This window comes from Ursus americanus, chromosome 10 (assembly GCF_024610735.1).
Source record: "Ursus americanus isolate L20-20 chromosome 10, mUrsAme1.1.p, whole genome shotgun sequence".
NCBI classification, from domain to species: Eukaryota; Metazoa; Chordata; class Mammalia; order Carnivora; family Ursidae; genus Ursus; species Ursus americanus.
In genome coordinates, this window is record NC_142136.1 from 41,605,689 (window position 1) to 41,630,691 (window position 25,003).

General features: G+C 36.4%; 1 long non-coding RNA gene across 4 annotated transcripts in view; it reads right to left on the reverse strand.

Annotated features, from left to right (window-relative positions):
- Nucleotides 1-267: 267 nt before the first annotated feature.
- LOC148109352 (uncharacterized) overlaps nucleotides 268-25,003 on the reverse strand; it is a 172,066-nt gene continuing 147,330 nt past the window's right edge. For 2 of the 4 annotated variants that reach the window (XR_015725932.1, XR_015725931.1), the window contains one exon: nucleotides 268-1,981. This is a non-coding gene — a long non-coding RNA (uncharacterized LOC148109352). Of the gene's footprint in view, nucleotides 1,982-4,091; nucleotides 4,312-6,464; nucleotides 6,545-25,003 lie in introns of those variants that run through there. The other 2 variants (XR_015725933.1, XR_015725934.1) reach the window with 2 other exon arrangements.

A 25,003-nucleotide genomic window follows, 5' to 3' on the forward strand; every position in this document is an offset into this window, starting at 1 on the left:
GTATTTGAAGTGGTTCCTTTCTTTGTGGTTATTCTAGCAACTCAATATATTTGTGTAATTTTTCTTTTACAAAGATTATAGAAAATATAATTTTCTTTTAAAACTTTGGAAAATGAGTTGTATGGTACAAATTTATAGAATATAGCATAATGAAAGAAATCAGGTTGTCCTATTAAAGGCCCAAGGTAGATGACACATCTATACATACACTATAGTTTTCAAAATGAATTTCTACTCAGATGCCTGTGTAGCTACAAAATACTGGGGGCGGGGGGACTAGCTATCTCACTGACATTTAAAGAACAAGTTCTTAAATTGATTTTCTCAAATATGTGAAATAGAAGTTGTAACAATTCTTTCAAAAGCTATAATAACCAAATGAGGGAGGCAACTTTATGCTTTACCAGAAAATCTCATTATTAGCTACTAATTTCTCTTCCTATCCTAGGTTATATTAGGATTTAATGTTTATTCTAAATGCAAAAGAAATTGCAATTTATACTCTTATGTACTTTAAGCCAAAATATATTTTTTCCATGAAAAAATATTTTCCATTTTAAAAAAGGATATTTACTTTGAGTCCCTTAGGGAATGAATATCCTGGGAAAATAATGAGTTTCTCCTGATAGCCATAATATTATTTTAAATATGAAGAGTAGTTGGAGTTAGAATTAATTACTGGTCTGGTCTTTCAACAATTTTTTTTTTTTTAAAGGATCAATGTTCTTAAGTTCTTAGTGGTTTCAATTCTCTTTTAAATTAAACAATTGAAGATGAAACTAGTGATCTTTGGGATTAAAAACTAAATGAGGGTGTAGTACTGGAAGAGAGCTTTTTTCTGGAGTTATGTATCCTCGTGCTGACACTGCAATACTTAGCCACAACTTTCAGTTAAAATATTTGAAGCTATGGACTATGCGTAAAGAGTATGGAATACTTTTACCACCTTCCCCACTTAGGCAACACAGGATTGAAACAAGAGAATTAATTCAACAACATCTCACTAGATTATTTATTAGATCTCATAGATAACTCTCATGAAGAAACAAATTCTTAAAAGTCCAAAAGTCTAAAAAATGTCTGGGTTATCTAATCAACATGATTTATAATTTATCCCTGGAAGTAAAGCAATCTATCAGCACGCTGGAGATGCAGGACTATTAGACTGGAAACCAAAAGGGCAGGTAATGATACTTGTAATAAGTTACGTTTATCAAAGAAGGTCCTAAGAAAAGATGCCATGAACACATTACAATGATGCTTACAGCATTTTTTGTTTATCCATATTTGCGAAAGGTAATTCTGTCTAGACTTGGTGTGGGTCCCCATCCAAGAACACATAGTTTTCTACCCAAGTCTATAAAACCAAATACCGGTGTCTTTTGGAAATAACACATAAGTAAGCTCATAAAACATCTAAAACTGATAATATAATTATTCTAGCCAATAGGCAAAGCAGAGATTAAAAAGTTATTTTACAGTAAAATAGTCACACTAATAAAAAGGAGTCTTTTGATACGCACCTGGTTTACATAAAATCAAGAAGGATACAATTGAATCGCAAAGATTGCAATGTAAAACAACGTAAGATAATGCAAAACTAAGATCTGAGTTGTTTAATTTCTTTTTACATGGTTTTATGATTTGCAGATAAAAGCCTAAAGCACTATCTTATCTATTTCTACCTATATTTATATAGATAGATAATCTTTTAGCTTATAGAAAAATTGATGCCATGGACTAAGAACATGACCTTAATCAAGAAGTTTCACCACGTGGTTCTCTGAAGAAGCTTGGCTACTGAGAGATGACACTCTCCCTGAGTTCAGTCTGTTCACCATCTCAAAGGGATCAGAGTTGGCATTTAGCTGAATGTGGAGCAAGAATAGACAGACTGCTACGCTGCTCTTCTGTTCAACAGCCTCATCACAAAGGACAGGTTCAACTTGGTGCAGGGTTTTGTGCTTGTCAGAATAGAAACCTACAAAAACATAGACAAATGTCATCATGAAAGCAGATACAGAACCTGTAACCTTCATAGACAAGGCTTTGGAAAAAAAGAAGTCACAGGTTACTGCCTTTTGACATCTCCCCACAAATTGGCCATGAAAGCTGTTTCCATGGTGATTTTACATTGAGCCATGACCTCTAATTCTCTTAGCTTTCCAGATTCATCTTCCCATTTAATATAACCTTTGAGATACATGTTATTATGCATAATGTGATATTTGGTTGACAGGGTTTTATTAGACTCATTTTGATTATCCAAGTTAAAGAAATGGGGGCTAGAAATAGCTTGGTTGATTTCAGTTTTTTTTTTTAAAGTAACTTGACCACTGGTTTCAGGCTTAGCTTATTCAAAGTAGCTGTGAGACCTTGAGAATGTCAAGTCACCCATGTGGTATCAGGTTCCTGTTCCATTAACAATACGCTTCTGTATGTCTGTAACTAGTCTTCCAGACCAAAAAGTACAAAATGTTATGACTTTTTGAATAGTTTTTCACTACTACTTGTTAAGTACATGTTTGTTGACTTAAATTCCCTTGAATAACAGCAACTCACACACTGAAATATTTGATAAGTCATCAGACAAATAAGCAGCTATTTCCTCACTTGAATTGGAACAAAGAAATAGGCCAAAACGTAGAAGGATACAGTGATTTAAACCCCATCATCATGTGTGGCTGAGAAAGTTGAAAGCTAATCAAATGCGATTTTAATATGAAAGAATGTGTCTGAGGCCAAGGCTAAAATAATCAAAATGGAAACAAAACAACAATTAGATAATTACCAAATAGCCCCGTATCTGACAATGTAGATGAGATGACCCAGTCTAATCACTGTACTAAACCTAGGGTAATAGAGTTCAGAAAGTCATCTTATAGGGTTTTAGAGGGTAGAGATTTGCATATTATATTTGAAATTGAAGCATAAGAATTGAATTGTAAGAGTTCATTTACTCGCTTGTACTTTCTGATAAAATGTTCCCTTACAAACCACTTCACACCATTAATTATACATTATCTTAAGCGACATCTAAGATGATTACAGAATTTTCACTAAAGGGGAAAATTCCAACAAGAGAATTCCTTAGATTTTTTGGGGAAAGGGAGGACGCTGGGCTCTGCAAACGAAGGCAAATGATGGTGTGTCTTCCATTGGAAGTTTGTTTTGTTTTAAAGCACGTCTCTAACCTTTCTGTTTTAGCCATGGTTTTAACCGTGGAGCACTGTCCTAGTCTCAACCAGGAACTGTGGTCATTCCCAAGTGAGTTGCATCACATGCACTTACGGAATTATGCCAGGGAGTTTCTCTCCCCGTGAAGCAGTTTTGAAAATGCCGCTGCTCATACCCCGGCATGAAGTATGCAATTACATCCATAATCATGTATGAAGACTGAAGACAGCTCTTTCTTCCACTGCCCTGCCTTGCGTCTGACACTTAGTGGACTTTAGGAAATACAAATGGGCTAAGTTTTGTTTTTCGCTTTCATTTTGCAGAGAGGTATAGAGCGGTGGGCTATTCTGACTTTGACGTGCATGTGAGCGTGTGAGCCCCCTACAGACGGTTTGTAGGTCTGGGGTGGGGGTTTGGGCTTCTGCATTTCTGTCAAACTCTCAGGTGATGCCAGAGCTGCTAACCGGAGGACCCCATTTTGAACTACAAGGATTTAGAAGCAGGAAACCACTGGGAGCATTTCTTGCTGTTCCCCTCCCATTCACCTGAGTAAGAACAGAGACAGATAGTGAATCATGGCTGAAAAGAGTAAAATTGACAGCTCTTTCAGACCCTAGGTGGGAAAAAAGAATTCTCTAGAGATTTTGCTGTGGGAAAAGATGGATATTAACTTCTCTAGCTTTCAGAAAAGTGAACGTAAATTTCACTTTCACGAAAAGCCAAACATCAACAAACACAACAGTGATAATACTATGCATTGTGTGAATAGAGGGCAAAGATGTTTAGTACACCAGGATTGTTGGATTCTGAGACCCTGTGCACCAAGAGTAGATGTCGCCTTGTCTAGCTAGCAGCTTAAATTCCAGAACAGCATACAAAATAAGCAAACAAAAAAAGTAATAAATAAAACCCACCAGTGTTTTTTTTTCTCTGCAAATAATTATCTCAGTCTGCAATACAAAGACGAGTTATTCTCCAAAGTCCATGCAGAAGTAGCTCATCGCAGACCCCACAGGGAAAAACAGAGGGAAATGTGAAGAGTGTACCAGCTGTAACAACCCCTGGCTCATGCTGTTGGAGATGTGCTTAGGAGAATCTTTTCGTATGCTTTATAACTTCCTTTTCGGCCACAACCTTGATCCAAAATAAGAACGTATTAGAGCACGGTCATGTGCACAGTAAACCTCTCTGATTGTGCCTGTGTCCTCAGGAGTACATCTAACTTTCTTTTGAACTCCTGTTGGGAAATGAAAAAATACATGATAATGCTACTTCCTATCTAGTGCATAATGATATTACCAAATTTATCTTTTTATAGTAATATAACCTATGAAATAGGATTTTTGAGAATTACTTTTATTTTCAATAAGCTTTTACATATAGGCATTTAATCTCAGCATATGTGATTTGCTGTCTTCTACACGCTGCAGTTGGCAGAAAAAATTATTTTTGTCATGCTTGTAAGGGACACACCATGTGATTTGCTGTATCACATCAAGTGATGTTATTGTATGACCCAAACCTCAAGTAACACCTTCTCTTAAACCACCCCAGTGTGCATGGACTGTCAGGATGAATGAACGAACAGCAGCAACAAACAAGCTTCATACAGACCTCACAAATTCTGAGCATTCATATTATGCGTTTGCTTTTCAAATAAGCTGTTTTGCATGCATTTCCAATGTGAAAGGCTTATACGCTCCATATGGATTAGTTCTTACAATGTAATGTTTTTCTAAGATTCTTTACTATTTCTTGACCATTTAGAATTGCAGTACAATCTTATTAATTTTCTTGGTAATTGTCAGTGTTAGTGTTTTAAAAAACACCAAACAAATCATAACAGTAACAAATATGACTTGCACAAGTTATGTAACTTTTAAGCTCATTCAACAAATAATTTCATTGGGCTGTAGAAAAGGTTTCAGACTATTTCTTGTACTTCTTTTTACATAGAGACAACAAGAAGGCATCCCGGTGGGTATTCAAGTTACAATAAACCAGCACGCAGCACTAAATTCAGATGATATGTAATACAAGCCTGCCATCTACTGACTACATTGGATCAGAAAGCTCCTCAATGACAAGAAATGAATTAGTCTGTCATCACTATTTAAATTTTAAGTGGGGTAAAGTAGTATTTTATATTTTGACCAGTTTTCAGTTCATAATAGTCTGGATTAGTATCCTTAAAGAGGGTGGGCATAGCATGTCCAAATGTTATCGTCATCACTTTGTACTCCTTACCACTGCACAAAATTATTCCTGAAAATGTGGTCCCTAAAGAGAACAAATAGAGTTTTTAACTGTATGATAATCTACAATGAAATAACTTGGAGATTATAAAATCTTAAATTTACATAAAGCCAGTGCTTACTCTTAGGACTTATGGAAAAAAACAATGAAGCATCCTAAACAAAATATATCATTACTAGCATGTATGATAATCTTTCGGCTTAAAAAAAATGAGGGCAAAATTTGTCAGAAGATAAACTTGGGCATGATGTGATTGTGTTTGTAAAAAACATTTTTCAAGATATTTTAAAAAATATTCATATTTATGCCACTATTCATTTATATATGTAAATGTGCACAGAAAATTATCTCTTGAAAGATACACACCAAATTATTGATGGTGGCCACCATTAGAATGTGAGAAAGGGAGAAACATTTTTTATTAAGGCATTATGGAGGAATAAAAGTATTTCAAAATAAAATGTCATATGGCCAACCATTCTGTACTTTATTTCCCTTGGTGTCATTAAATTTAGTAAATTGTAATTGATTGATATTTTTTTCACTAAGCATCTTAATTGTAAATGTAATTATGAGAACCAGTTTGAAGACATAATTGTGCTTCAGGTTTCTAGTTTTGGTTTAGTTTTTTTTAAATAACATCTTTGAGATGAAAACATTTCTTTAGAAATGCATATGAATGCTAAGAGCAAGTGGAACAGAACAAATTTTTCCCTATGAGACAAATTCTAAAAAGATCGAACAAGCCAAAGATAGAAAATCAACAATCTCTAATAATTTCTTGGTCATCTTCTGTTATATAGTCTTTGATATGAAAAATAAGCAAATGTTTAAGATTTTAAATGAGCAATGTAGGAATTGGGCCATGATTTAAAAATTAGAGGACTTATTAACTAGTTATGAGGACCCTAATTTTACGAGACACTTAAATGCATTCTATATGTTAAAAAAAATTCATTTTATGATAGATTTCCTAATTATCTTCAAAACTAACAAATGACTAATACGTGGACAGGAAAGATTAAGAATATACCTTTTTGTCATTAATGATGAGTCCTTATTACAATAACTTTGGTCACTCATTGACTTTCCATAGAATGCAGGATCAGGCCTTAGGAGAACAAGGAGATGGAATAATAAAGAATGTATTGCTGCAAACTCCATGGCAGTCTGTAGCCTGTAAACCTTCTGAAGTAAACTTAATGCTAAAGAGAAAGCCATCTGTACCTTGTGGAATTAATTAAGAATTGATTTAAAGTAGCAATAAATGCAGACTTGCTATTATGATTCTGAAGAGTATTCTTTAGGGACTAGGTCTGAAATGTAAGTTAAAGGAGCCCACTGAAAACAGCTAACTCAATTGTTTTTTGGCTTTCAATTTGAAATTCTTAATGATAATATGTTAACATAAGTGAAATAGGACCTAATGCTCTCTGGGTTCTCTAAATGGCCAGTGACATGGATTTATAGTGTAATTTGTCATAAGATACAGATAGGAGCAGAAGTGGGTAAACTGACAAGTTTAACTGATTACACCAAGTAAAACACAAGAAATGTATTTGCTGCCAAAGCATGCAGGACTTAAGTGTATGTTTCCTTTTAAATTAAATTACATTAAAAGATGACATTGAACAAGGTTCAATGCCATAGCAGTTAGAATTTAAACTTCGTATCAAGTAAACTCAGCTAAGAGGTGAGGAATACTTGATCTTTGCAATCTATTACTTTGAAAAGACAATGTTTTTTAAAGTCAGATGAAATGAACCAAGATAGAAATATATTCGTCATAGTTTTAAAGCTACTTTGGAGGGTAGGAAATAAATGAATTCTTGGGATGAGGCCATGTTCATAGATATTTTAAATATATGTTTTTGGCACATACAAGAAAGCATTTTGTGCAAATTTTGTATCCATTAGAGCAGAGGTCGAAATCGATTAAGGCACACAATTCCTAGTAGTTTGTATAAGTTTTTCAAAGCCTTTGGCTTTCGATGGTCATAAAGACAATTTTCTAGTGATGGTTGCAGAGGTAATGTGTGTGATACGCATAGTATGAGGCTCAGTAAATGTATTCCCACTCAACAAAAGAGCTTTCTCAACTTCATATTTCTAATAGTCAATTACATTTTTCTCGTTCAGTATAAAAGCATGTAGGCAACTCGGTTATCTCAGAGAAAAATGGCTAACATAAAACACTATTATCAGTAGTCATGTTAATTTTATTTATGGATTTAAGGTGAAGCTAATGACTTTTAAACCACTGGGAGGAAACTGAATAAAATCTGCATATAAAATAACATTGTATTCTTTGGTTTAAAGTCTATAGAAATTTATATATTTGTATACAATTGTATATCAGCTCTAAGCTTCACAAAATTGGAACCTGCTTTTGGGTAAAACGTAGACCAAAAATCTTGATTTACTGATTTTTTTCCCCTTTTCAGATAAAGTCATGGATTTCTGAATTGCAAAGAAGTTTAAAGAATCATTTATGTAAGTCTTACGTCATGACTAGATCTCTTAAAAATATCTGAGTATAGCTGCACTGCTCATAAAATTCTGTAGGACAGAAATTGATAATACTTAAATTGTCGACGCAGTCTTCATGCTCTTAAATAGCTAATGGGATAACCAGCTACCGTTTGACTACTGAATAATAAAATTATATGAAAAGATCATCCCAGTTCTTTCTGCCATCTTAAAAACAAAATCTGACAAATGCAGAATTTACATGTTTCCAAGCAAATGTTGAAGAAAACCATTGGTTTTATTCGGTGGCTTAATATCCTGCATAGTCCAGAAGAGTGCAATGTGGATATTAATGGTTTAAAACCTATTTACCACATGCATACATTGTGAACTTTTCTTTTTTTAAAGACTTTATTTGGCAGGGAGAGCAGCAAGCGGAGGGAGAAGCAGGCTTCCTGCCCAGTGGGGAGCCCAATGCGGGACTCGATCCCAGGACCCGGGGATCAGGACCTGAGCCAAAGGCAGATGCTTAATGACTGAGCCACCCAGGCGCCCCCATTGTGAACTTTTTGTTTTTCATAAAACTAAAATATTGATCAATTTTGGTTGTTCAATGTATTCAGTCATTAATCATTTATTGAACATGTACTTTGTTCACAATTCTATACCAGAACCTGCGGGGAAAACAATTCTCAGCTTCCAAGGGGCCCACGAGTTAGTTGCAAAGATAAAACACGAGTGATTCTATAATTACACAATAATTTTCTATTCTGAAGCAGCAGCAGAAATAGAACCTCCATGGAAATAAGTTGTGTGCTAAATATCCAGAAAGCATTAAAACCTCAAACTCTATTCTAATGCTCTTCTTTCCACTCTATGAGTATGCAGTAAATATTGAAAACTGATGAAAATTAAAAACAAGCAGACACCTTCTTCTTTTCCTTTCTTTCTTAGAACTGAGTGCTTCGCCTGGAACAATTCCTTCCTCTGCTCTGATGTTTCAGGAAGTGAAAGTAAATAGAAAAACGGTATGGAGGGGCACTGATAAACCAAGACCTGAAAGTCAGGGATGCAGTGTGGACCCTCATAAATAGTAGCCTCACTAAAAAAGGTACTTATCTTTTTAGTTTAACAGGAAGTCTGGAGATAGGTGTTGCTAGGCCTGATGTACCCCTCTTCAAAGATAAAAATATCTTTATCTTTCAAACTCCCATCTTCATGGCCGCAGGATGATTACCTCATCTCCAGCCTCATGTCCTTATTCTAGCAAGAAGAAAGAAGGGCCACATACATTTCCATCGCAAGCATTTGACTAATTATTATCTAGAAGGAAAGACACCCTCAGCAAATGAATGCTTAGAATTCTATGGCCAAAACTGTCTTACAAGCTACATCTACCTGGAAAATGGCTAGAAGAACAGTATTTAACTTGCCAACTTCTCAACAGTAGAGAAAAGCAAGGTAGAGGGTAGTTTGGTTTGAGTGATGAATAGGCCCAATTAGAGTGTATTGCACAACGAATGCACTCGAAGTGGACTGACAACAAATATGGGGGACTCATTCTTTCCCCAAAAGCATTTGTGAAGCTTTCCAATACCTCCTCTGAAAAGCTAGTCTATAAAAAGGTGGTGTGCTGGCAGCTGTAGCCTCTTCTTCATGCTCTATTTTATAATCATCATTACTTTTGTCCATATTCTTTGATTGCTTTATCCTGCGCATTTTCAGAGAGAAATCTCAATGCAAGTCATAATAGCTTTCAAATTGTTTGAGATAGTTTCTGTTACAAATGTTTTTATAATGGACTAATGCCTTATGGGGTGGTTACTGAAAATGGATGTGCAAACAGTTTTAATATGGAGAGAGCTCAAGAGTGAACCAGAATATTCTAAGCAGTTATCATCTAGCTTGTCCAGCTAACAATGAAAGCTCCAAGGGAACGTATTGAACATAGTGAGATCAGATAGCAGTTTAAAATGTTCTCCAGTAATGACCTTGTGACCATTTAAGCTGTGTGTACCTGGCCTAGGGAAAATCTATTTTATCCCGGGGTCATTGAAGTATTTAAAATACCTTGGGTTGAAAACAGGCCTTACAAGATTTTTAAATGAATATTCCATGAGTATTAATTTATAGGCTCCAGCATATTTGGTTCTAGCCTCGATTACTAAACATTATAGCCAACCTTTAAAATGTACAAATGGTTAATACCAGGCATCGTTCTCTATGCATTACTTATACAAACTCATTTAGTCCTCACAATAATTCTGTGAAGTGGTAACCATTATTTTCCCCATTTTATAAGTTAGGGAAATAAGGCACAGGGAAAGTTAAGTGAATTTCGCTAAGCCAGATAATAGGCATGGGATTTAAACTAAGGAATTACCCACGATTACTGCTTATAGCTACTGTAGGAGTCCATCCACCTATAACATGAAATAGAACACCTTTTCAGCAACAAAATATCTTCATGCCGTATTAATTGCTTTTATCTGGACTGTACAGATAACACTTATTTGGATGTTTTATTTATAGAAGGAAGGTTTCATAACAGTTTGTATAAATGTCCAGAATTTAGGAAAATGCTCTACTCAGGTTGTCCCCTGAAATATTGACTACATATATCCCATATTTATGATATTCATAATTAATATGTGTCTTTTTGTTAATGGGAAACAAGGGTAAGCAAGATGCCTGTCTTGCTCTTCTATTGCTAATCTCTTTGTGAAACTTTAATAAACTGCACTAGAACCAATGTAGGGTAAATTTAATACAGTGGGAGAGAATAAAACAACATCTGCCACAAAAATATCCATCACGAAGTCCATATTCTCAATGGCTTCTGCAAGCTGGTAATAAGGAGATATAAATGATTTGACTCTGCCAATTTCTAGTTGTGTAGCTAGTGTAAAATACAGGGATTGCAAAATGTTCCTCTGTCACATATTTTGGCGGTGATTGGAGTATCTAGTGAAATATGGGATTTTATTCTTAGCACTTTAAGTTAATAACAATAACTGTAAAACTAATATTGTTCTTTCCAGTAATTGCCACCATCCATCATACTGCCGAGGAACGCGGGAACAAATATGTGCCACTTTGTTTCGGTGCAGGCTCCTGGGTAAAACTACGGTCTTATTACCAAGTCTTTTCTACTTAAAACATTATTCAAAGAAATTATATAGTAATGAAATCATATATTTAAAGGGAAGCACAAAACGAAGAGTGTAATAATGGTTGTATGTTTTACAGCAATCTTGCCACCTACACCCTGACCTGGCGTTCTGAGGATATCACGTTGCTATAAATATAGAACTCCTTGCAAATAGTAGGTAATGATAAGGTTTTATTCAAATTATAGTCTCTGAACATATACAATGCTTTTCAAAAGAGAAAGAGGAAAAGAAAAATGCAGACCATGAATAGATTGTTTTTGCTTTGGCAAGAAGAGTGCTGGGCGAGACATTTAAAAAATCTTCATGAAATTATTTTGAGTCTAACCCTACGACATCATGGTGGAACCATGAGTAAAAAGGGAAATGAAATCAACAGAAGTATACTTTTTTCCTAAGTTAATATTTATAGGAAGTTTCTAAGTGAGACTTTCCTTGGCTCCCGGGGCTGCCGCTTTCCCACCAGGGCACATTAGTAACAGGTGACTTATTATTAATGTGCGCTTTAAAAATAGCTCACCAGTCATATCGAGTGCCAACTCTAATATTCATTTGAATTTTTCAAAGTATCCTGGATGTTAAGTCTCATTTCACAATTACTTAAAGGTGAAAGGGCAGGCTGCTATGGGAAAGTCATTAAATTGTCTCAGAAAAGACCAGTTAACTTGAAGCAGAAAGAGAATTGAATATAAGGAGTAGGGGTAACAAAACCCACGGTCAATCAGGATTGGCCTCAGGAAGTAGCCAGACAACGGGTCAGAGTGGATGTGCAACTCAAGGATTCTTTCCTCACTGGCTCTCTTCCCTGCCTCCTTTTGTGCATCCGTGTTTCCTTTTTGTCTACTGGTTTGTGCCTCCTAGTTCCACATGGTGGCACATGGTCTGTCCTAGCCCTCAAATTCCTAGTTAATCCTCAAGAAGAGCTGGGCCAATTCTAAATTTTGGAGGAAGAAACTGGTGGGTTCACACTGGGCTGTGGTCCCCACTCCTGGCACAGAGGAGGGACAGTGAATGCTGTAGCCTCTGGCTCTGGGATCCCTGCTTGAACTCACAACTTTTCAGGCTCCAGGGATTTAGAGGTCCTTGGATCTCAGAAGGGAAGTGTCCCATCACACTGGGAAGGGCGACAGAATATGAAACCACAATATATGCCACTTTTACATAAGGATTATTTTGAGCTAAAGCCACTTGAAAAACAGCAGATGGTAGCAGGACATTCTCATCTACCCTTTTCTTTCTGAAATCAGGAGAGAACTCCAATGTGAAAGATACCCTCCCTGTACCAAGGAAAAAAGAAACACTCGTCAACAGGGAGGGTTGTAGAGTATCTGCAACAAATAATTTTTTTAAAAATAATTCCTATCTTTCTTTGGCACTCCCAATTGCCTTGGATCAACCAAATATAAAAGCGTTTAGGTTTTACCACTTCTTTGGGTCTTCATTCCCTAGAGAGACCCTCTACATCATGTGACACTTACATAAAAGTGTATATTTTTCCTCCTGTCAATCTGTCTCAGGTCAATTTAATTCTCAGGCACAGCTGAAAACCCAAAGAGGATAAAGGTTAAATTTTGCCTTGCCAGCAACTGAAAGCATTAGCTGCCACTCAGTTACTCTGGGTTCCTATATCAAGAGACCAATAGGAAGAAAATTAGTTACAATCATGGCGAGTATAAATAAGATGGGGCTGTTGTAGGATGCCAGCAGGTAAAAATGTATCTGGCTCTCAAGCCATCCACTGGGATAGATCGTGGTACTTTGCCTGCCCAATTCTGAAAACACATGCAGCAGCCACAACCTGAGAAGCCTATGAGGGCCAGAGGCCTAGAGGTCACGGGGGCAGGCATTTTGGTCACCCTACTAGATAAGCCACCTAAAGCAGTGGAGGTGAGGGAGGTAAAACCTGTGTTGTAGAGAATGGAGATAAGCATCAATGTCCTTGACACCAGCTGTAACAGTAGAGGTTATAGTTTTTCCCAGTAGCCTTCCTCTTGTAAAAGATTGCAGGGGCAAAGGCGCTGACCAAAATCCTACACGAGCTGTTACCAGTGGGATGAAATTGCATTACAAAACATGTAGTATCAAGGATAGACTGCAAAGGACGCTCAACACCATCAAAGTCCTCCCCTTTCAAGATCAAGGCACTGATTCCCCAGTGCTGGGAGCGTGCCTTGCTGATGGCTCACGGCTGAGTCCCTCCCCAGACCTTGATATCAGCCTTGGCATAGTTTGGTCAGGGTCATGGCCCCTTCTGTGGGCATTTTGTACCAATGGCTGGTCTATGTGGAGAGGCACAAAGATGTCTTCATTTATATTTGAAGAGCTCTCCAGGAGACCAACAGATGAGACCAGCTCTTTGAAACAGTGTTGCAGCTCTTTGCCCTTCCCTGCTTTTCTCTCTTCCTCATAATCGGCTGTTTCCTGAATCCATGACCAACTGGAATGATGTGAGAATCAAGCGGTAAAACACGTGTGATGTCTCTAAGGTTCCTATTCAAGATGATGCCATGGAAAGATCCTGAACTTAACCTCCTCCTATAGACACACCTTATCTATAGATACATAAGGAAAAAATTTCTTCTGCAAAAAATCCCAAACTAGCTGAGCGACTCCTACATTGGGGGAAACAAGAGGAAAAAAACCCACAGATCAAAGCAGGTATGAGAGACTATGACCCACTCCTTCCAGTACAGTGACCCACAATCAGAAGGGAAAACCTGGAACTGCCCCCTGAGGAAAGAAGGGTTTAAACCTTCTATCAGGTACCCCCAATTTTAAGATCTACACCTGAAGGATGAGCCTCCAAAACATAGCACTGAAAGCCAAGAGGACTTGTGTCCACAAGAGTCTCAAACTGAGAAATGGGTCTTCAAAGGCTCATGGGCACAGACCTACTGACCCCAAGGTCCAGTGCAGAGGAAGCAGATTGTAAAGCACCCAGACTCTGCGATAGAGGCTCATTTGCTTAAAGTGCTGACCCGAGAGGCAGGCATCTAATTTAACTCACATCTAGGAACTGACTGAAATCCTCTTCAGGGACAGAGGCTGACAGGCGCCATCTTTGCACTTTCTCTCTGCTGCACTCGAGAACAATAGTATCCAGGAGGGTGGCTTTTATATGTATCTGGTGCCATGGTTTTTTGCATCTGGCGGTCAGGAAACATCACAAATTTCCCTAGACCCTGTTTGGCTAGCAGGGCTCAGATTCTTAGATCCCATAAGACAACGTGTGACAGTTCTTGGCCAGGTAAATCCAAAAGGCACCGTACAGACTGAAACAGATTCCAGTTGTGCTGTGAAACAGGTCTATTTTCAGGTCCTGCAGCCTTAGCCTAAAGGTCAGGCTTCTGGTTTGATATGTGACTAAGGACTTTCTGAACTGTTCTCAGGAAACACAAGCTGGTGGCCATCATCTCGATGTTCTCTACCTCACTCCAGCTGTCTGGTGTCTCCAACAAAGGGGCTTATACCCTCAGTCTGATGTTTCAGTTTGTGCAGCTGCTACGTGGGATCATCTCTAGATCACTGAGTTCTGGTGGCCAGCAGGGCCTACATCCCTCTGGGTCCCAGAGGACTGTAATAAACAGACAGTTGTTGGCCAGCTGCCACCCCTAGGGTACAATAAGAGACAACAGACTGAGGGGCCCAGGATTCCTCTGAAAGAGGACCATTAGCTTATCAGCCTGAAGGGCAGATTTCTGTTTAAATACACATCTAAGGGCCCACTGTGATCCTCTCCAGAGACCACAGAGGTTGAGTATGATATCCACCTTTTAATGCCCCGGTTTTTATTATCAGGTGCCCTGACTTATGTGGCTGCTGCCTAGAAAATACCTTTTATTTGGTTGGCCCTGGTGGCCAGTGGAGCTTGTGTTCCTTGGTGAAATGAGACTAAGAAATGGAGAGACAGTTCTTGGCTTCCTACAACCCCCACGGGAGAGACAGCAGACTGAAACATCCCCCTAGTCTTTCTGGGAAAAAGGCCTATTTGCTCCTCTTGGAGCTTCAGCATGAAAGCAGGCTTTTGGTCTGGCACACACCTAGGAGCCTAGAGAGGTGGTTTCTAAGAATGGAGGCTAGTGGACACCAGCTTGGTGCCTTTTGTCTTAAACACTTATCTGCACCCAGATTATTGCAACTGCTGCTTAGGGGACAGCTCTGCAGCTTCCAGTTCTGGCGGCCAGAGAGCCTTAGGCTTGTGGTTGCATAGGACTATATATATTAGCATACTTGAAAAGCTGTTGTTTGAGGGTCTGGGTTCCAGTCAGTCTGAATCTAGGTGCTGAGATCCTCCCCTTGGCACATCCTCCACTACTGGGAGGCACTAAAAATGAAATAGGCTGCTCAGAGAGACAACCAAGACGTAGGACAGTGTGAATGATAGGGTTCATCTCCTATGAGAGAACATGCCTTCATACTGGGGATATGTCAAAAGTTAAGGGCAAGGACAGATTCTTAAAAGAGAAAAACAACTTACTATATACAAAGGAATTCCCACAGGACTATCAGATTTTGCAGGCCAAAAGGGGATGACATGATGTATGATTAGCACTAGTCTATTGAGAAGAGATGCCATTCAGAATTAGAAGAGGTAAAGCGTTTTGCAGAGAAGCAAAAGCTAAAGAAATACATCACCACTGGACTGACATTACAAAAAAAAAAAAAAAAGGGTGGTAATTGGTAACAGGAAAACAAAGTACATATCTTACTGGTAAATATTTGACAGAATAGTGTTGTAAAGGTAGTGGATTCATCACTTATAAAACTAGCATAAAGATTTAATAAAATAACACAAATAAATATAACTACAATAATTTGTTAAGGGATACACAAAATGAGATATAAACTGTGAAATCAAACACAAAATAGTTGGGGGAGGGGGAGAGTGAGCTGTTATATGTAAAGCCTCATGGTAACCACAAAGGAAAATCTATAACAGATACACAATAGATAAAATCTAAGCACACCACTAAGGAATTCATTAAACTGTAAAAGGAGAAAACAAGAAAGGAAAAGAGGGAACTACAAAACAGCCAGAAAACAATTAATGAAATGGCAGTAAGTACATATGTACGTATAATTACTTTACATGTTAATGACTAAATTTTCCAGTCAAAAGACATAAGTGGCTAAATGAATCTGAAAAGAACCATACATATGCAGGCTACAAAAGACTCACTTCAGTTGTAAAGACACAGGCTTAACACAGAGATACGAAAAATAATATTCCATGCAAATGGAAATTAAAAGAAAGCTGGGGTAGCTATACTTAGAGAGTCAGGGATAAGAGATGAAAAAAGTCATCACATAATGATAAAGGGGTCAATCAAAAAGAATACAGCTTATCTAAATAGTTATGTACCCAACATAGGAGCATCTAAATATATAAAGCAATAATTAAGGAAGAAATAGACAGCAATAGTAGGGGACTTTAATCCTCCACTTTCATCAATGTATAGATTATTCAGAGAATCAGCAAGGAAATATTAACCTTAAATGATACATTAGACCAGATGGACTTATATATATAGAACATTCCATCCCAAAGCAATTGAATATACATTCTTCTCAAGTACACACGGAATATACTCCAGGATAGATCATATGTTAGACCACAGAACAAGCTTAATAAATTTAAGAAGACTGAAATCCTATCAATCTTTTCTTACTATAATATACTAGAAATTAATAAAACAAACTGGAAAATTCACAAATATGGAGATTATACAATAGTCTACTGAAGAACCAATGGGTCAAGGAAGAAACTGAAATAGAAACAAACAAAAATACCCTGAAACAAATGAAATACATTTGATACCAAACTTACCAAATGAAGCAATGCAGTTATGAGGGAAGTTTATAGCAATAAATCCCTACATGAGAAACAAAAAAATCTAAAAAAAAAAAATCCTAACTTTATACCTCAAGGAACTAGAACAGGAAGAATAAACAAAGCCCAAAGTTGGAGGAAATAATAAAGATCAGAGCAGAAATAAATGATATAGAGACGAAAAGGACAAAAGATGAAGAGCTGTTTTTTTGTAAAAATAAAATTGATAAATCTTTAGACTAAAAAAAGCGGGGGGGCTCAAATAGAATCAAATTCTAAGAAAACTAAGCATAAAATACACTACAAACAATTATATATTGGAGAACCTAGAAGAAATGGACAAATTCCTACAAACATACAACTTAACAAGACCCAACCATGAGGAAACAGATAATCAGAACAGAGCAATTACTAGGAAGGAGATTAAATTAGTAATCGAAAACCTCACAACAAACAAAATTTCAGGACCAGATGGCTTCACTGGTAAATTCCACCAAGCATTTAATAAAGAATTAATACCAGACATTTCTCAAACTTTTCCAAAAGATAGAAGAGGAAAACACTTCATTTTAGGAGATCAACATTATCCTGATACCAAAGCCAGATAAGGATACATAAGAAAATTATAGACCAATATCTTTGATGAACATAGATGCAAAAATCCTCAACAAAATATTAGCAAATGGAACTCAACAATACATTAAAAGGATCATACATCATTTCAGTTGATACTTATTAAGGATGCAAGGATGGTTCAACATCTGCAAATCATTCAATGTGATATACTGTATTAAAATGAAGGACAAAAATCATATCTCCCTAGATCTAGAAAAAAATATTTGACAAAATTTTACATCTAGTTTCGATAAAACTCTCCATAACTGGGTGTAGAGGGAACATCCATGAACATAAGAAATCTTATGCATGATAACACCACAGCTAACATAATACTAAATGGTAAAAAGTTGAAAGCTTTTCCTCAAGATCAGGGACAACAAAAGGATACCCACTATTGCCACTTTTGTTCAACATTGTACTGGAAGTCCTTGCCATACCAATTGGGCAACAAAATGAAATTAAAGGCATCCAAATTGAAAAGAAGCAGAACAGCAGATGACATGATATCACATATGAAAAACCTTAATATTACCCCACCAAAAAAACTCTTAAATTTAGTAAAGTCTGAAGATAATCATTACACAAAAACCTGTTGCATTTCTACACGCTAGTATTAAAATTCCAGAAAGAAAAATTAAGAAAACAATCCCATTTACAATAGCATACAAAAGAAAATATCTATAAATAAATTTATCTAAGGAGTTCAACTACCTATACACTGAAAAGTATAAAGCCCCAATGAAAGGAATTGAAAGAGACACAAAGATATTCTATTTTAATGGATTTGAAGAATACTGTTAAAATGTACTTAAAACAATCTATAGATTCAATGCCATTCCTACCAAAATTTAAACGACATTTTTCAGAGATAGAACAATCTTAAAATCTGTATGGAACCACAAAAGACCCCAGATAGCCAAAGAAATCTTGAATAGAACAAAGCTGTTGGTATTGTCATAATAACAGACCTACAGATCAATGGAACAGAATAGAGGGCTCAGAAATACACTCACATATATATGACCAATTAACTTCTGACAAACTAGCCAACAACATACAATGGGGACAGGACAGTTTCTTTAATAAATGGTGTGGGGAAACTGGACAGTCATATACAAAAGAATGAAACTGGACCACTATTTTATAAAATAAAAATTAACTCAAAACGTATTAAGAACTTGAATATAATAACATGAAATTATAAAACTCCTAGAAGAAAATGGGTTTGACATTGATTTTAGCAATGATTTTTTTTTTTTGGATTTGACACCAAAAGCAGAGGCAACAGAAAATCAAGTGGACTACATGAAATAGCAAAGTTTCTACCTAGCAAAGGAAACCATCACCAAGATAGAAACGCAGCCTAGCAAATGGAAGAAAATGCTTACAAAACATATATCTGATAAGGGCTTACTATCCAAAATATATAAAGAATGCCTATAACTCAATAGCAAAACAACCAAATAGTTGTATTAAAAAAAATGGGCAGAGGACCTGAATAGACGTTTTTCCAAAGAGGGCATACAGATGGCCAATAGGTACATCAAACATACTCAACATCACTAATCAACAGGGAAATGCAAATCAAAAGCACTGTGAGATTATCACTTCAGACCTCTTAGAATGGCTATTATCAATAAGACGAGAAAAAACAAATGTTGCCAAGGATGTGGAAAAAAGAATCTTTGGGCACTGTTAGTGGGAATGTAATAGGTGTGGTCACTATGGAAAACAGTATGAAGGTTCCTCAAAAAATTAAAAATAGAACTACTATATGATCCAGCAATTCTGTTTCTGGGTATTTATCTAAAGGAAACAAAAACACTAATTCAAAAAGATATGAACCCCTTTTCATAGTATCATTATTTACAATAGCCAAGATAAGGAAGCAACCTAAGCGTCCATGGATGGATGAATGGATAAAATGTGACATATATACAAAATGGAATATTATTCAGCTGTAAAAAAGAAGGAATCTTGCTAACTGCAACAATATGAATGGACTTCAAGGGCATTGTGCTAAGTGAAAGAAGTCAGAAAAAGGTAAATACCATATTATGTTACTTACACATATAATCTTTAAAGTCATAATACAAAGAACAGATTGGTGATCGCTGGAGGTGGGGGTGGGGCTGGGCAAAACAGGTGAAAGGGGTCAAAAAGAACAAACTTCCAGCTGTAACATTAAGAAGTCATAGGGATGTAATGTCCAGCATGCTGACTATAGTTAATAACACAGTATAGCAAATTTTAAAGTTCCTAAGAGAGTAAATCTTAAAAGTTCTCATCATAAGAAAAATTGTAAATACGAATAGTGATGGATATTAACTGTACTTTACTGTGGTATCATTGCACAATATCTACAGATATGGGTCCTTATGTTTTACACCTGAAACTATTATGTCAATTGTATCCCAGTAAATAAAATTAAATATAAGTTAGAATCAAAATTAAAATATTTTCAATATCTTTAAAACAAAGACTCTAAAGTCAAATTCCGTATGTTCACATCCCAATTGTATTTCAAGATAGGTGTGATGGTCAAGTAATTTTTTTTTTCTTGTTTTTCTTTCCCATAAAATGAAGATGACAATGCAGTAACATGGACGGGACTGGAGGAGATTATGCTAAGTGAAATAAGTCAAACAGAGAAAGTTCTTCTATGGTTTCACTCATTTATGGAACATAAGAAATAGCAGGGAGATCGGTAGGAGAAGGAAGGGAAGAATGAAGGGGGGGTAAACAGAAGGGGAAATGGACCACGAGAGACTATGGACTCTGGGAAACAAACTGAGGGTTTTGGGGGATGGGGATTGGGCTGGGTCGGTGATGGGTATTAAGGAGGACACGTATTGCATGGAGCACTGGCGTTATACGCAAACAACGAATCATGGAACATTACATCAAAAACTAATGATATACTGTATGGTGACTGACACAACATAATAAAAATTTTAAAAAAAGAAAAGGTCTCATTTAAAGAAAAGTTAGATAACTATAAAAATCAGATTAACTACAAAGTATAAGAAATGAAAGAAAGTAAAGGTATTATTTTAACTAAGAATATTGCTTTGGGGAAACTCACTTTGGAAGCTACATTAAATGGGGCAGAAGGTGCATTTGTAAGAATTTAAAAATTCAGTAATGTCTATAAGAGTTAATTTTTTATATTAAACATATGCATTTATATAAAAATCATATATGAACACTGTAGGAATATATATGCATACTAATAATCAAATTCTTGCTTTTTCTTAAAGTAGCTTAAACACATTCCTAATATGTGAAACTGAATACAGTGAGAAAATGTATATTGTATATCATAATGCATACTTCATTAAAAGATGTAAGTATATATAATATATAGTTTGATACACCTGCTTTTTCATGTCTTTATAACATTATTTGTCTATCCTTAAGAAAGAGGAGACATCTAAGAGTATGTGCATCTAAAATGTAAGAGCACATTAGGCTGCTAGGGCTGTAACAACACAGACTGCGTGGTTTAAACAACAGAAATTTGAGGTGCGGCCCAGTGGCTCAATGGATAACGTGTCTGACTACGGATCAGAAGATTCTAAACAGAAATTTGTTTTCTTACAGTTCTAGAGGCTTGAATCTAATATCAAGATGCCAGAAGCATCGATTTCTGGTGAGACCTCTGCTCCGGGCTGGCACATAGCCACCTTTTCCCTATATCCTCATATGACTTTCTCTCTGTACACTCTTATTCTTGTAATGACACCAGTTCTCTAGAATTAGGACCCTACCCTTATGACCTCATTTAACCGTAATCACCTCCTTACAACTCTATCTCCAAGTATAGTCACAGTGGGAGTTCAGGCTTCAACATATGAATTTTGGGGTTACACAAATCAGTTCATAACAAACAGGTACGACCTTAGGTCTTAGGTAAGCTTTGAAAGGAAATGGGGCAAGGCAGCTTTACAAATTGAGGTATGAAACATCAAGTTATTTATTAAATACATAATCAGCCTAATATGTTAATTTGATATGCATAAGCATGTAACCTAGGGACATTATAAGAAGTGGTAAAATCCAGCCAACTTGACCTGTCTCATGAGAGTAGACTATGGGCATCTCTTTCCAAATCTGTTTTTGGTAACTTCATGTTGACAGCCTGAAATCAGCCACAGTACTTTAAATAATAAAGAAGTTAGGAAAAAGCTACAAATTGGGGCTCCTCCAGCACATCACTATTTGGAGAATAGGGAGTTGAAGAATTTAAAAACATGTATTTGTAAAGATAAAATGTACTAAACAAAAAGGTAAAGTGTTTATTTCATAAAAACCGAATGACAGACAGTTGACCTAATGGAAGTGGCTAGAGATTTGTGTTTTTTACTCTAGGAAGTTCTTTTTTTTTTTTTTTTTTGTTAGGCCAAGCTTCACAAAAGAGGAAAACTTTTAGGAGGTCAACATTCCGACAAATTGCACCTCAGCAGTAAAATTTTTCAATGCCAAGCGCAACCCGTAGAGAGTCAGTACGTCAAACTACCCTAACAGAATACATTTTAGGACAATTTGTTCACTTATTCATCAAATATTGAATCAGGTAAGGTCATATGCTTTGCTTTGCCCCAGATATATGAACCTGGAAGGGTCTTGCCTTGAAAAGCTTAGAGTCTAGTGGCAAAACAGACATTCTATCAACAAATCAATATAAAACTACAAATGGAGGAAAGTGCTGTTAAGATCATGAATATGTGCCATGGTAGAAAATGACAGGGACAGATCTCATTAGAAAGGATGTTTGGAGAAGACCTCTTTGAGATGATGATATTTAGAGTGAGATTTGGAGGATGAAAAGAAGCAGGCTGTGTGAAGATCCACAGGAAATGCGCTCCTGGCAGATAAAACAGCATGGAAGGGCACTAACTAGGACAGTTCTGGGCTTGTTTTATGAACTGAAAGCAGGGCATTCTGGCTAGAGCAGGAGTTGTGACTCAAATGCCTATTGGGGCCAGTCAGGTAAATAAATAAAGTAGAAGAGCGGCTTCAGTTGCCTTCTTCTTACCCAGATACACTTCGTTTGTATATTAATGTAATCTTACTTGTGTTCTTCCCAAAGGAACACTCTGATTACATATTAAACACACAGGAATATTTTTCACTAACACAAAGAAATATACTCTATCGTAATTTTATGATACACTAGTCTTCTGGGTCCATCTTTTGTTTTCTCCCTCAACTTTGCAATACTGAAAACAACAGTGCAATCTCAGTGATAAATAACAAATGACAGATCTTAGTATCAATATAGCATAAGGTGGGGGGAATCTCTGTTAAACTGAGAGTATATGCTTCTCAGAAAGATCAGAGTCACTATACAACCTGGCCCATTTTGCCATGAATAAAGGAGGGTCCAGATTTAGCTAGAGCTTATAATTTTTAAAGAGGAGTTTAGAGCTACATTTTTTCATGTAAGCTCCATATTTTGCAATATTGGCAAATAATTCAAATTGTAAAAAACAAACAGCACAGTAATTACTACCAAGCCTAAAAAAGAACTACATAAGACCTGAAGAGGGCCTGGGATTTTACCCTAACAAATTAGCCTTCAGATTTCATCAGTGCCTCAAGATAGAAGACTCCTACGTCAGGGACAAAGGACAGTTTATTGCTCACATTATAACACTCATGAGATTATCAGCATTTGTATTGGTTCCCCTAGCCTCAATTTCCTACTGATCAATGCAAGGGGGCCAGCCAACACCAGCATATTTAGTGGACTGCATTACAATGAGAGGAACCCTCATTTTAGAAAATCCAAATATTTTATAAGGGGCAGAAAGCAGGTCTGCCATTTTTCTCTGGGGGAAGATATTTTTATCCTTAAGCCTTCAAGCAAACCCTTTGCTCTGGAGGGAAGCTACTTCTATATTCCAAGGCTGTTCATTATATGAACATGCTTATAAAGTTTTCCTGCAAAGACAGACTTGTTTCCATGTGCAAGAACTGTCTCTCAACATACATAGTCCTCTAATTTTCAATCTTTGCACTAAAACATATGACGGAAGGAAAGAGTAATTTAAAATGTTTCTAGAGATAGGCGATACGTTGTATACAGGCTTATAGGCCACAGGAAAGATGGTCCTTTTTATATTGAGTTCAGTTGAAGTCCATTGTTGGATACCAAGAATAAGAGTAGCATGGACCACTTTATGCTTTCAAAAGAGCATTTTTGTAGTTAAAGAATGGACTTGACAGGAACCAGACTGAAAGACATCTCAAGATGTCTAGACATGATAGGATAGCCTGGCTAAAATGCTGTTAAGTACAGAAAGAGAAACATAGATTAATTTTTGATATCATCTAGAGGTTGGATCTATAGACTTGATCAATGCATAAGGAAGATAATGCAGATAAATTAATTAGAATAGTCTCACAGTTTTTGGTTTGAAAATCCAGGCCAATATTTGGCCTTATATTTATTTGAAAGGGAAAGTTAATGAAGTAATATGTTCTAGGGCAAAAACAAAAGTTAAGTTTTGGATATGTTATCTTTCAGATGCCACTAAACATTCAGGGACAGAAACAAAGTAGGTAGTTGAATATATAATTTAAATACTCAGAGAAGTGTTTTCTGTTACACATATAATGTTGTAAGCACTTGTCACGTAGATGACATTTAGGTGGTTAGTGTGACTGGAATCTCATCAGGAGAGAACAGTGGGGGAAAAAAGAGAACCCAAGGTTTGATGACTGAAAAAAAGCCCCACAATTTTAAAAAGATTTTTAGGAAATTTAGAAACAAACGAAATTAAAAAATTTCAGAGTCAGAAGGGAAAAACAGAGCATGGACAAGTTGTGATAAAGACAATGAGAATTTTTCTAGGAGGAAGATGTCAATCATATGATACTTAGAGTGAAATGAGGACAGAGATGTGTCCTCTGGGTTTGCGAACACGGAGGTCAGGAGGAAAAGAACATGAGACTGATATAAGAATGGTATTATGAGAAAGTAGAAGCAGAACAAGCAGATAATATTTTTCAAAATGTTTTCTATGGAAAGAGAAAGCGTAACTTCAGTGGGTTGAAGAATCAAGGTAAGGTTTTTCCTTTAATATGGATGTTTTTAAGGGATCATTAATTCCTGATGGGAATGATTCTATTGAGAAGGAGATACAGATACTGTGGAGAAATAAGTGGAATACAAGTCGTGTAACTGTGATCCACAGCCTTTGTGGAGAGATTGTCTTTTGATTAAACGTGAAGTTTCTATTTTCACAGAAGAAAACCAGAAGATAGATTCAGAAACAAATATATTAAACATTTTACTTGAAGATAAAGGGATTTATGCGTCTTGGCTTTTATTTTTGTAATGATGTAAATAGAATCAGTAGAGAGCAAAGCAACGGTAGGTTTGCGAAAAAAGGAAAAGGTAAACTATAATAATTGGAGAGAGAGGGTGATCTTTGGGAAAGGTTAGCATTCGTGAATCTATAGCAGCACTCTGATT